The sequence below is a fragment of the Apteryx rowi genome, unplaced genomic scaffold (genome assembly GCF_003343035.1).
Source record: "Apteryx rowi isolate R43461 unplaced genomic scaffold, aptRow1 scaffold_1019, whole genome shotgun sequence".
Lineage (NCBI taxonomy): Eukaryota > Metazoa > Chordata > Aves > Apterygiformes > Apterygidae > Apteryx > Apteryx rowi.
Window position 1 is genome coordinate 115231 of NW_020447219.1, and position 15153 is coordinate 130383.

Genomic DNA, 15153 nt, shown 5'->3' on the forward strand with positions numbered 1-15153 from the left:
CAGGCGCCTGCGTCCCGGGAGGCCGCCGCGCGCGCGGCCGTTGGGGCGGGCCCCCGCTCCGGCCCAGCGAGCCCTGAAAATGAAGGTGTTTAAATGCCCCAAAGGCGGCGTTGGGGGGCTCTGGAGGTGCTGCGGCGAGGGGGCTTGCYGCAGCGGCGCGGCACGGCGCAGCGCACGCCTCGCACCCAAGCCGAGACAGGAAAAACAAACAAACAAAAAACAATTTACCCACGCGAAAGACGGAGCCATAAGCAGTTTTGACCGCCTTAAAAAGTCTCTGAGCCGGCCAGCAGGAGGGCAGGGTGGGCCACCGCGGGCTGCAGCGCCCTATCTCTGTGTATGAAGCCGCCAGGCCCAATACTGTTGAACTGTTGATTTTCCAGTAATCCCTTCTCCTCTTAACACCAACTCGTTTAAGAATTTTTCTTCGCTATCCTCCATACTATTCGACAGCACCACACAYGGAGTAGCTGCTGTTTTCAGAGCTAACATACACCCAGATGAGATTTGTAGTCTAGTAACTTTTGAATCACCAAATTAGCATGTTCTTTCAACATATCAGCCAAAACCAAAACTGTCGATTCAAAAATCTGAACACTTCAGAACTGTATTTAAAACTTATTTTCAGGAGATATACTACCAACCCTTATCATTAGCCAAGTACTTTGAAGAAAATGCTTTACCAATTCAATTATATTTACCTAGACCTCCAAAGGAATATTACTTGAAACAGCAATTCCAGCACTGAGCAGCAAGGTTAGCGAATTTTTTTAAAGTCATTTCCATTGAGGTAATCAATTTTATACCTAAGGATACTGCATGCAAAATATGATGTACACCTGTAGTTAGAAAAAAATCTGTTCCGACTTTCAAGGTCAAAATCTAATCCAGACATCATAATTGTAGGCTTTATACCCAATTTCTAAAGGAGTGTGACAACACAGGCATACAAATACAATCTCATTGACACATCCCATGATTAACCTGTCGCCTTGGCTTTGTTTTTCATAAGCAGAAGAAACCAAAACCAGTCTTTATCAGTTCATAAAGAGCATTTAGCAGAACCAAATTTTATCCTTTTTAATTAAGTCTCTCAGCCCATAATAGCATGTCTTTTGAATCCTCAGCCAAACACGATCAAGTTAAACTGCTTATTTCCCYTTTTTTTTTTAATTTAAAGCTCTTGAACATAAGTTGTTCGAGTGCTAAAATAATTTAAATTTGCCTATATATGGTGAGAGGTGAAGAAAAGTAACAAGTGCTAATTTACAGCGTGGGCCCAGATGCTTATGTTTAAGAAAATAAAAGACAGCAAGCAGGTTAATTGAGATCATCTAAGGCATAATTTCAAGCTTGATCCATATGGTTGCCATGTTTCCTGAATAACTCTGTGGTGTTTAGGAATTCCATAAAATATCCCACTAGAAGTAGCTGGCCCTGTCATAGTAACAATGACCCTCCAAGATACCGCTTCTGTTACCTTGTCTGCAAGGTTAGCAAAGAACCACCTTGACCTACCTCGGATACTAGTTACCATGCCTGTTTCAACACAAAACTGATGGACAATGACTAGTTAGAAGGCATTTACCGTGTTAAAACTGGTAGCTACTGCTTTCAGTAGCCAATGTTACAAAATATGRAAGACTGTTGTAAATATTTTCATGAAGAAAAAAAATTACCAAGCCTGTAGCTCTTAATCCATCCACAACATATTTGAACTTTTTTACACTATGCTATGAGAAGTTTGGGGGAGAAGAGGGGAACATTTGAGCTTCTTGTTCAGTACTGAAGCTATTGAGGTCTAAATTTATGTCTGATGCAAAGTTTTTTCTGCTAAGAAATACCCTTTGTACATGTGTCTTAAAAGAGGAGAGAAAAAGTCAAAAGCAAACTTGACTATAGTGAGAACAAAAAGAGCTTCATCTCTGGGTTTTTATCTCTTTCACATTAGCATAAATCTGCCAATCATGTGCACTCCTGTGATGCAACCAGGCAGCTGTGAAGCACCTCTTCTGCATTATACTAGGGCTATATCTGTCCTTAAAATGTATATTACTGTTTCTGCCATACCCTACACCTACACACATTGTTTATTAAACAGTGTTCAAAGTATTTTATCTCCTCTGCTGCTGCAGATTGTTTCTTAAAAAAAAAACAAAAAAAAAAAACTGACCTTAACCTGAGCTTGATACACAAGAGTATTAGGACAGCCTTAATATCTTCAGGAAGCCTCATAAAGGTGTGTGGCAAAGAAATTATTTAGCAAACCAAGGCAGCATTATTAGAATAAGATTGGGGGGGATAAAAAAATGAAATTAAAAAAGGCTTCTCTTACAATAACCAGTATAGCCAGTCATACACACAAATTGCTAAAATACTTATCTTACTTTTTTATCTCATATGTAAACAATTTTATAGTAAAATACTAATCTTAATATCGAATGAGCAAACCTTTCTGATTTGTCTGTCCACAACAATTTCAAGTGAGAATACAGAAGAGTATGTGTGTGTGTGTATATATATATATATATAAAATATATATATATAAAAATTAGTGTTAGTTAAAATACGAAAAACCAAGCAATCCCTAAACTTCACAGTTAGAATTTCTTTTAAAAGAAAGACATAGTATTTGAAAGGATACACAATACTGATTTTTTGGGGGGGGGGGGGGGGCGATGACTGAACACATTAGCAGTTATTAGATCACCAGTTTTTCAGTTTTCTAGTTCACAGACTCCCAAAATATTTTTTAACAGAGAAGTGAACCTGCCAATGGTAGATTTACATTTAAGAGAACAGAGTTTTCATGAACAGCATATCAATGCCAATTTAAGTAGCCCCCAGCCTCAAGTGTTTTCCTTCCCTCCAGGGTGATGTCAGGTTTAAATGCTACATAGCACTACCTATCGTTTCCACATCACTAAAAAAAAAAAAAAAAAAAAATTGCTATCATCTTCCTTTCCCCCACAGAAATCTCACCACTTACTTCCTGTTGATGCTGGCCCTCAGTCTGATCCTTCCATCTGTGAGCAGCTGTCAACACAAGGGAGCCACTAGATCATTTCAGAGCCACAGCCTCAAACTGACCAATAAAAAAGTTTGTCTGGGAACTGATTCATGTTCAGAATAACCCAGCAAATCAATAAATGCAGCCTTCTGTAAATGAATCAGTTTGAGCTAGTACACTGTGCAACCATGGAAGCAATTATGCTGGCACAGCCGAAAGGGTGGCACATGGATGGGGAGAATAAATAGCTAATACAACTTTCATTACCTTTTCTGCACCCCTAGACCTTCAGGGCTTAAAGCTAGTAATTTGATAAAATGAAATGGGATAAATATATATATTTTTTATTTTAAAAGTCTTGCAAAAAGGGGAAAAATGCTTATTTTGCTTCTGTATGCTATCTAAAGGCAACCTGAAAGGTTCTCAAGTGTTTTAAATTACTTCAGTGGAATTAAGAGCCTTTGGAAGTCTTGGAAAAGTTAACAGGTAATAAATGTGACATTCCAGAGAGTACCATTGATCAGCTGGAAGGGAAGAAAGGAAAATTCAGTCAAGCAACATTAAACAGATAGATGCTAACCTGCCACAAATTTATATGCAAGCTTAGCTTCAAGTGTGTTTTAGTCTTCAGTATCACAATCAATTCAACTTCATCTCAACTATTCCCTTGTGCTATAGCACTAACAGTATAGTAAATGTATTTTAAACATAAAAGTAAGATACTGTAATTGCATGGTTTACAGGATGGAGATATATTGAACAGGATTATTCTGTTGAAGTCACTTTTCAGACCATAACAGCACTTGAAATGCTTTTTGTTCTTGTTCTGAAGAGAGCTTCCAGATTGAAGATTTGGTTTGAACACAGAAGCAGAAAGATTTCTGATAGCATCCTTTTAAAGATGAATTTGTTTAAATTTTATCAATGTTGAGTGAAGTCTATTAAGAATTTTGTTAATCTCATGAAAAGTTTATTTATAACTTCTTATGATTCAGAAAAATGCTTGCCTATTATTACATCAGTAGTATTTAAATATGTATCAAAGCTTTCTGTAACACTTCAATTTGAGGCAGAAAGAAGGTTAATATGTGATCCTTCTGTTAAAATATGCATCTCAGCTACTTGCTTTGGGCATAATTCAAGCTGTCCTCAATATACAGGGCACAAATTGGTTTTTCTGGGGAAAAAAATCCTGCTGGTAGGGTGGACTTTCCTTTGATTTAATTATTTGCCTTCTCCTTTCATCTTGATGTCAAAAACACACCAGTGCTTTCACAGTCCTCTACAGAGTACTTACATGACTGGAGTCAGGTAGGGAATGCATGGTACTGCATCTTTTCATTTATGACCATTTTAACTGGTTTCTGTCATTTATAAAGCTTGCATTGCATATTTCCTCCCTACATCCTTTCCATCCACACTATCCTATTGACAACCGATAGGAGCAATCGTCTCGTCTCTGAACAGAATTCTTCAAGGAAAAAACATAGCAAACTCCACTTAAAGTTTGAGTGTTTATATACATATTCAGTTCATTAAGTTAAAAAAATTATAAATCATATCATTTTCCCAGAGGAAACAAGTACCCATTTTACTTTAAAAATCTACACATGTTAACATGTAGAAAAAATAGCTGAAGTTTTTAAATTACCTTAACTCAGCCTGCCTTGACACTGTGCAATTACAATAATTAAGGACCTTTGGTTTATGGCAGTCCTAAATTAGATATCACTGATTTTTGAAACACCATTAGATTTAATTTTCTCATTCCATCCCTAAATAGCATCCCTACAAGTGTTCCACATTCAGCGTGGGGGTACAACATCACAGCAGCTTAATTCAATCTAAAATCGGGCTTCTGTGATCCTTCTTTCTCACCCCTCTTTCTCTGACATTCAGTCCTGCGCTTCTTGTATCCTGGCTCTGGCACTCTTGCCATCCCAGTTCAGCCAAAGCCAAAGCCTACCTCAAGAAAGCATTACTGCTCAACTCCCAGAAGTGGTGCTGGAAGGCCAGTGTGCAACAGTGGCAGAACTGTGGGAGCTCCAACCTTAAATCAGGTTAAACTGCCATGAACATAGATTTCCAAGAGAATCTGGTTTAATCTATCCCTCAGGAAGAGACTAGATGAATTCATTTTCTGAGCATAACACTTAACTGTTGTCTGAAATGTGTCCTTCTTCTGTGCTTGACACCTTCCATCTCTCCCACATTTCATAATCACATGCAGTTCTCTTCCTTCAGCTGCAGTATTTTGAAATAGTTAAAAATATTAATTGCTTGTTTTTCCATAGAGGTTTCTCCTCCCTTCCTGTAGGGCATACAAAGATCTTCAGCTCTTTGATTTACCCTTACTAGTCATGTTTGAAGTTGAGTACTCCAGTAAAAGCTCCAGTACTAAAATAAAAGCTTTTAGAAGAGGAGGTGCCTCTAACCCATCTACTTAGGCTTCAGATTTCCACAGGGACACACCTCCTCATTCTGTGAGGTAAAGAGCTAATTTCATATTGCCTGCTAAAGACAGCCAAGAGATGCATCCAAAGAGGGTTTGCTCTGTAATTGGAATATGCTGTGAAACAAGTTGCTGTTGGAAACCTTAGCTGAGGCAGGCACAGGATGTTGCCTTGTCAGGATGTCTGCTACAGGACAAATGCACCACACATCTGCAGTGCCAGCTGCCACTACATGGCCCAAGTATGGCAGAAGATGGAAGTGACAACAGGTCCACAGTGGTGTAAAGGTTACATGGCTTGATGAAGGATTGCCATCATTCTTTAAACAGGCAGGAAGAACACCCCATTAGCTTTTAACAGATTTCAGTTATGTTACAGCAAAAGTGTCTTTATTCTCTACCACAGATGTTCAACAATTAAACTGTAACAGATTATTTTAATCAGTGGTTGAAGTAGTTTAGTTTGAATTGGTTCAAGGCTAAAATGCCAAAAATTTCAGGAATGCTGCATATATTACAGACAGCCAGGTCTCTCAACACTTAGAAATTCTTTTTCAAAACTACCTTAAAAAAAAAAAAAAAGAGTGAAGGTAATATTGAATAAGGAGCTGGCAGTTAATAAGCAGATGTTCACCTAGGTAGATTTCAGCTCTTGGCAAGAATAAGATAATTTGTCTGATAAAACACTTAGAAGTAATGGGTTGGTTTGTATAATTTTAGTCAGCTTCTCAGTCAAAAATTTTATCAAATGAAAGTATGAGATAGCTTTTCAGGTTAGGAGAAATTCATTATAAACTTATGTTTTACAGGACAACTCACATTCCATTTTCTTTTTTACTGAGAAAAATTACTATATGCATATAAATGAAAGTCTAGTCTTCAGAAGATTTTTTTCTTCTGTTACATCTTTAAAAAGTGGTTTGAGGTCACATTTTTTAAAGCCAATAGAGGTTACTGATAGAGAAATTAATATAGGATGCCTCTATTGCAAATATATGCTCTAGAGTAAAAACCCAATAACTTTGAAGTAACCTGAAATGTTGAAGTGAAAGTCTAAATCTGTATTCAAATATCTTCTTAAACATCCCCAACAATAAGGCTGCAGGATAAGGGGATGTGTGTAAAGCTGTACACATAGGTTGTGTAGCAATTACAAACTATTACAACAGCAGAGTTTAACAAGGCTATTCTGACCTGGTTCCTGGTTTCAGGGCAACACAAAGGCTCCCATCCACCCTTGGAAATAGATGGTAAATATTTTCAGCAACAGCATCATCTCTAGCCTAATTGACATTAAATAACAGATCACATACTTGAGTCCATGCATCGCCCAGGGTTGGATATAGGTCCAGCTGAAATTGGCAGGAATGTGTATGGGAGGGAGGAACACCCACAGCTGTAGCATATGACGTGGGAGAGTATATTCTACCAGCCTGTCATAACAGGAGGGTTAAAAAGGCCTTGAGGTCCCCCTCTCCCTTCCAGTATATCCAGCATCAGCTGCATTCTGTGCCTTTGCAACAAGCCAAAAAGCACCAGAGGGGGATTTAATTTAAAAAGAGTTGAAACTTGTACTGTATACCTTCCTCTCTGCCATCTGGCTAGGAGGGACATTCTGTTCAAATTCAGCATGCCAATTGCCTATTCAGAAGGAAAGTTTCTTTTTCAGTGGAAAAAAAAAATTAGGCAGTTTTCTTTTTAAGGGCCTCCAACATAATCCAGATCTATTGAGTTCTGAACATGAATCCCTATTTATAGGCTGGCAAAGATAGATCAGTGAAAAACTTATTTTCTATTTGAAATTTGGCTTAAAGTAAATTATAACCTTAAAGATTCTATATGCTGTTAGAAAACTGTCCAGAATCTGTTTATATCTAATCAGTAAAATGTAGGCTTGAAGTTTATTTCCAGGACCAATATTGAGCATTTATGCAGTGCTAAGACCTCAAACTGCAGCTTATTTAATATGCTGAATTAAACATACATAAACATATATACATATATGTGTGTGTGTGCGCGTGTATATATATRTGTGTGTGTGTGTGTATATATATATATATATATCTCAAGGTGTTAACCATGTCTGATTCATTACTCATTGACGTGTGAAAAATCATCCATTCAGGGGAAAAATAAAACTGTTGCTGGAAGCTCTTGACATTGTCAAAACAATGTGGATTAACTAGAAGTTCCCTATGTATGTATCCAGCAGGCACCAAAATCTTGATTTTGCTACTCTTGAAGTTACAAAACAGGAAATTTAAGGGATTTTCCAGTATGTATAGATTACAGTAATCCCAGAATATTTTAAGAATGTCTTCTATATCTTCCATAATTTTCACTCCCAGTTGTATGCAGATTTGGTGAATTGAGGTCTTCGGTTGTTCATAGCCTCACCTCGCCAATACATGTATACAGTGCCTGATGCTGTTTTTTCACTTCCTGGAACAGATTACAAAGGATTTAAAATAAGCCAACTTTAGTGCTTCTGCTTTTCCCATTGATAAAGTCTGTTATATCCAAAGCCAGAGTCTCATTGCAGTATGTGAAGGGAGAGCTAGGTTTGAAGAAATTAAGCTTGGCAGAAATTAAGCTATTATATCCTACAGAATCTAATCAAGATGCTACCCCTAGCGTTGAAGCTGAATGCAGGAGAAAGAACCTGAAAGAAAATAACAGAGAAACTGAAAATCAGTGAGAAAATGTCCATTTTTAGAGTTGTCCAAACCTTTAAAATTATGTTTTCTTATGCAATAAACATGCTGTTTGTGACAAAAGGAAAAATCTATTTTTTTCAAAATCCTAGGTAATTTAATTCAAGAAGGAAGTCCATTTTGAAGAAAGAAGTGAGTGACTTTATACATTTATATAGTCTTTCACATGATCCCAATTTGAACTTGAGAATATTATACAGTTAATAATGAACTTCATGTTTACAGCAGGTATACAAGTTCCTCAAGTACCTATCTTTAAGCAGAGCTAATTTTTAAGTTTACCTGACTTTGACCCAGCGTGGTCATTTAGCCCAGTAATTTCATTCAGCCTTTTAAAATATCTGTGTCATTATGCCTTGTCCTTCCTTGTAAAATTAGCCCTGCTCAAACACCAGACCTCAACAGTCTGTCCTTGGAACACTGTAATTGAAGGAGCAGCTACATGAAGTTTGTTCAGGTTTAAAATTTTCCAACAGCAATGACAGCAACCTCTCCAAGTTCCCATACACAGAACTGCTGTAACTACATTTTTGATGTTAGCCGTTACTGAAAATACCACCCATTACTAGGAAAGGCAATCACTATTATTAAGATTGGCCATGGCCAAATCCATGTTCCTCCTTTTGTTCTAAGGGAGGAGTTTAGCCTGTAGCCACCTGTACAGACTTCATATGGATACAAAGCAAAGAACATAAAGAAAAAGGAGATGCGGCGTTGCATGAATACCGAAGAAAAAGTACAACCAAGAGTCCCATTCCTATGATACTGCTGTATTAATAGCATTTCCAGTTCTTAGGATTTGATTTCACATCCTTGTGACACTATGTGCTTGTGACATTATGTGTTCCTGAAACTGTAATTATATCAAAGGTGTTTGCCTATGCTGAAAAAAAGTTTCTAATCCTTGTAGCTGCAGAGAAGTGCTTGAATGCATGAACCTTAAAACCTGAAAAATAAAAAGACCAAATAAATTTTCCTAAAAAATCATAATCTGAAAGGCTAAGTCATTTCTGAAATTGCTCATATTGACAGTGCTAGAATTTCTAGTATAACAAAAGTGTCTTCAATTAGGGTTTTTTTTTTTTTTTTAATGTCTAGAGCATTTTCTGCTCTCATTTGGTTTACAACATAGTAAAAATGAGAGCTGCTGTATTTCTATCTGAATTTCCTGGAGGAAATGTGACTGTGTTACCGGGTGCACACTGAGCCTAGTACATCTCAAGCATAGCACATGTTCAGTACATCTGACAGCGCTCAATAGGATAGACTGCACACATTTTATAATTTATCTGTGCATGCAAATTGGACACTTCCAGAACTTTTCAAAATCTGAAAATCCAAGAGAAGAAAATGACTGGGAGATTAAGCATATGGTAAAGCTAGTTACAGGCCCTGAGATGCAGCTGTCTTACTCTAAACTCTATGGTAACTCCTGTAAGGCAACAGTTTCTTGTTAAGGCTAGTTACAAGAAATATTGTACAATTGTAAGGGGGGGGGGGAATCATTATAAATTAGCTTGGTGGGGCAGAGCTGAAGAAATTCACTTAAGACTATAGAGATTATAAGCATTTGTTTTGTTTGACTATCTTCAAACTTTAAATGCTAGCAAAAGTTTGGTGGTTTTTTGTTAGCATTTCTGATGTCATGTAAAACATCAAGGTCCCTGAAATTAAATCTACCCTATCTGTATTTGCTAGTCTTATTCTCAGTGTGAAAAGGGAGGGAGTCGCAGTGGGATGGGACAGAGGGATTTTTAATTAAAAAGCATGTTTCATTTGTACACAAGTAAAACAATGTAAGGTAATGGAACATTTCTCAACTTTGAAGTTGAATCTCTTGGCTTTAAATCCTTGTCATACATTTGTTTACATACACTACCATACCAGTCCTGCCAATAATGCTGTGAAAGTCCAGCTTAGTTGCTCTTTGTCTTTAAGTTTGCCACTATTCAGAAATCTAGTAAAATTTTAACAAAAATGACAGCCAACTTGCTCCCTTTCCACCCAAAAAGTTAAGAGTTGTAGCAACAGTCGTTCAGTCATGATACTGATCTAAGTGAAGAATCTGATAGCTAATTGAGATGGCATCTATCAGCGTCAGTGAAAACTAACTGAAAAACAGTATTTCAGAAAATGTAATGCCATTCTATTTTAAACATCAATGATGAAAGAATTCTTCAGCAGACCATCTAGGATAACTATGAATTGGAAAGTTAGAACATTCTCAAAACTCCAAAAATATCACTACCTACAAGCACTGACTATTTAGTCTAATACAGCATTTCCTCAGCTTCTTAAAATACGGATTTGAACAGCTTAAACCTTTAGACAAAAGTTGATGCAATCCATGAATGACTGGATAAATTGTTTGAGATGCCAAGGAACCACAGCTTCTGTTCGCTTTCCTCAAAAAGGCAGAGGCTCAGCATCTTAAGATTAGGATCCTTGTTTAGCTTAATACTTCAGGTAGCTTGTATTAACTGCTATTTTCTTACAACAATATTGAAAACTGTTTATTTTAAATATATATAGCATATTCTTGAAAAATCAACTCATCATGTGCCTGATATAGATAAAGCACTGGAGACACAGCCTATATATACATAAGATGGGAACTCAAAAACGCTTATCTGAAGGGGTAAAACATCCAAGCTTCAATACCAGTGAGCATAATTCAAGAAGAAAATCTCCTTGGAGGGGTGGGGTGCAGGGTGGGGGGGAAGCATCCGCACATTTCCATGGAAAACATCATACAATCCTGTTTGGAACAAGTCTAGCATACAGAAATCCACGTTTGCTCTGGTTTGGATTCGATGTAGTCCCTCAAACATTCATCCAAATGATCTGGGAAGAAGCTAATGTGACTAAAAGGACACCTGAGCTACTCATCTCTATTAGGAGATACAGAGAGGTTTTCAAAGGAAATTCAGTGAGCTGCAAGGAAGTTAAGACACGAGAACCATTTTGACATGATGGTATTAAACATACAATTATGCATTGAATGACACAATATCCATCAGCCCCAAAGAACCGCAAAGCATTTCAGATTTTAGACATACTACTCCAGGGAAATGCCTTTATGCTTCAGAAGAATGATGAAAGGAAACTAGGGAAAGTTCTTCATTAGAGAAATGAGTCAATCCACCATTTAACTACAAATCAGAGCACCTTAGTCATGCAGGGCAAGCAGCACTTTTAACATGTCATCCAAAATTTAATGTATGCATAATTTTTACATACCAATAACTATACCACTATTATTTAACAAATTTAACTTGATGTTTCTAAAGCCATTATAATGAGGTTTTCATTAATAGCTATATAGATTTCTTAGTTGTCCTTGTAAAGAAGTACTATGTCATTTGTAATAACTGCTTCTTTTGTAGAGTGCTTATACTGGAAACATTAGAGGCAGCTGCACTAACTATATCTTTAATAGAGACAAATTCGACCCTGTTCTTGTACAGAAAAGAAACACACAGAAAGCCATTTTTTACTAAAACCAATGATAGTACTTGGATTACCACAGTCAGTTGTAGTACGAGCATTATCACTGTTACAACACTGGCAATAATAGATCTCATTTCTCCTATATACATTAAAAGACACTGTAAGTAGAAGCGTTTGGATTTTCAGCCACATCATTTCCAGCTGGAGGCTAACTTGTGTGTGATGGRAGGTACTGTTAATCTCAGAGCAGAGATCAAATGATAGCTATTTCAGAACAACCTGCTATAAGAGCCTTACATGGGGTAATGTGTCTATTCAGACCCCTTAGCTGCATCATCACTGCCTCATCTCCAGGCTGACTAGACATCTGAATTCTTTTCCACTTGGAAGGGCTGACTCTTGCAGAAGTCCTGAATTATCACTTAAGGACATGAGATCTAATCTTTAAAATGCCTGTAGCCTTGTAGTTTCAGTAGCTATGTGTCACATATGTTAGATTCAGTTACACATAGTAATGTTGCTTGGCATATAATTACTAAATTTATAGACAACACAGAAATCAATATTCAAATTCACCACTGCCATTTTGATTAACTAACACAGGCTTTTAATTCCTTAAAGCTGTAAGGAATTTTCTGTTATCCAAGCTGATTCCCTGTGTAATAAAACTTCAGTCAACTGTACACAAAGACTATAACCTCTAATCTATATCTTCCTTTTAGAAGCACCTCTAACCAACATTTAAAAATTTCAGGGTATGGAAAAAGTAATTCATCATGCCAACAGATAAGTTATTCCAAAGGTTAACTACTGCTGTTTGAAATGTGTACCTTATTCACCATTTGCATTCATCCTACTCAACTTCCACCCCAAGTGCAGTTTGCACGCCTGTTCCCGCTTGATTAATGACCCATCCTTTGTGAGCAATGTCTTCCTCAGTTACTGTGAGATAAGACTTTGCAACTGTTAAACTAAGAGTGGCCATTTTTGAGGAAAACAAAAGGTAAAGTGGGAGAACAATGCAGTACATTAGAAAATGTCCAATAAGCTCTGTTATGAGAGTGCTGCAAGAGGAACTGAGCTCTTTGCTCATACTCAGACTTTATAGTGACTTGCAAATCCTGCTTGGTCACAGTTAGGACACAGCAATTTGAAGGAAAGACAGACTGATGCATCTGATAAGATACCAACACCAACTGCAGCTTTTCCAGTGTATGAAGTATTCATGATGGTTCTCCCCTGCTTGATCTCTTTGATGAAATGCTGTTATTAAAGGCAGGTTTAATAGGATGCCTTCCTTCTTACCAGTCTTTTACTTTCATGAAATGTGTAGGTACTTCACGTCTTCAAGACTCTTCTGTCAATGAGTTCCAGAGTTGCTGGCAGGGGGCGCGAAGCAGGACAGCTACAGCTCACTTTCTTCAGAAAGGAGGCTAAAAAGAGTTCTGCCAAAGCAGCTGATGTAGCTACTTGCTAAAAACATAACATACTCTCAGTGCCAAGCTCTTTTTCCTGGATTAGCACAATGTACAAATCATCCTATGCTGCCTCAATCCTGGACTGTCACAGAGCTCGTTCAATGCTTTCCCCAGAGGATCAAAACCCATCTGTTAATGCTCATGCATAGAAGCTCATTGGTAGTATCAATTTTATACATGAACTAATATCTAAAAAAATTATTTTAGCATTCAAATTTGTGGCTGTTGTGTAGTTCAAAAATACTTCTAAAGAAATGATTGATTGGAGGGAGCTGTAACAAATGTCTATTTACTGCTAGTATTCAGAAGGCAAGCCAGTTGTTTCTCAACACAAAAGGTTTTTTCTTCCATTTTTTTTAATGTTAGTCAGATGTTCTTTGGAAGCTGATTTAAAGGGGGAAAAAAATTGTCCTCTAGTTTCTTTCGTGAAAAGTTTAATCTGGGTTCAACTGGCATTTCCAACAGGAAGTATAAATTTTACTGCCAGGTTTTGGAAAAAGGTGACCTTGGAATAATCTAGAAAAGTCATTTCCTCAAATGCTAATTCATGTGTAATCAAACTATCAAAGGCAAAATTTAGTTTTTCCTTGCCAAATGAATTGAACATTTCTATCTTCAAGGAAAAGACATAATCCTCTCAGCATATACAGCATTAAACAAGCCACATACATAATTTCTGTCGTATTTTATCTAAGCAGAGGGGTCTCAAACAAGACCTTGAAATAATAGGTCTTTTATGTTTGACATGAAAATAAATGACATGTTTATAGCTATACTACATCTTTATCAGCAGGAGCAAACAAAGTTTTCTGATTTATCTACTCAGAAATGAGGTTGACTGAAATTAGTCTGACATGCCATTAAAACCACAAACCCATTGCATGGTTACGGAAGAAAAATCACTTGCAAGGCTTTTCAGCTGCTCTTTTGGGATTCCTTGCAGTCATTTCCAAGGCTAAAATTCATAGGGATTTTTTTCCCCTTGAGAGAAGCAGTAACCATATCAAAACAGTTTATATTTCAACTTCCTCTCTAGTATCTTCCTTTCTATATCTCGCAAGTTACTTGCTTGTTTTTTTATTTTATTTATTTATTTAAGTTATAAGAAACAATTTGTACTTCATCTGTCAATGCTAGTTTCACATGCAAGGACAYAGTTTAGGATTACTTCATGCGTTTATTTCCTTACTAGAGCCAAATTAATATTAAACACCTCACACATTCTAAAGAACCTAATTATAATCATTTTTATGGAAGAATTCAGTGTGTAGAATTAGATAAGAATTGTTCTTTTAAGAAATAACCCAATGAGAAATAGCTATACCAAACTAGATAAAAACCTCATTTAACTAGAATTACCTTTGAAACTCAACCATGCTGTTAGAATGCCACTTATTCTCAAAAAAACTCTAGCATATAGCCATAAAACACATTTTCATGCAATTTCTATAAAGCTTGTCAAGAAGCTTTAATATTTTTATGCTTTACAACATTCAAGATTGAGTTAGAAGTAGAAGAGAAAAATGTTACTGACGATCATAAGTAAAATCCATTATTGGTTCATACCAAAACTCCATGAAGTCCATGCTCCTGTGCCTGATATGTTCAGTAATGAATGATTCAAGAAGGTGATCCAAGAAAGTAGACAATTACTTAATACACTGCCGATATGGAAATAGTCTCCCTAAACCATAGATTACTGTATACCCTGAAACAAACAAGTTTATCCTTATTAATATAAGTCTGGATGTTCTTCTGTATACACATGTCCTTCTTAAAATCTGTTTATCTCTTGGACTCCATAAGATTCTGTAGTAATAATTTCCACAATCTATCCTTTCCAAACAATACTTATTTCACAGCTCTATTTTTAACTGAAATATTTGGTGTTTAATGATTTTGCTTACGTACAATCCTTTTCCCTAAAGTTTCTAAGCAACCAGTATACCGGATTTTTAGTTCTGTCTAGTTTCCAGAGTGAAAAGCAACTCATTAAAATGAGCATGCAAAGCTAACCTCAGATAGAAACCATTACGCTTACTTTAATGT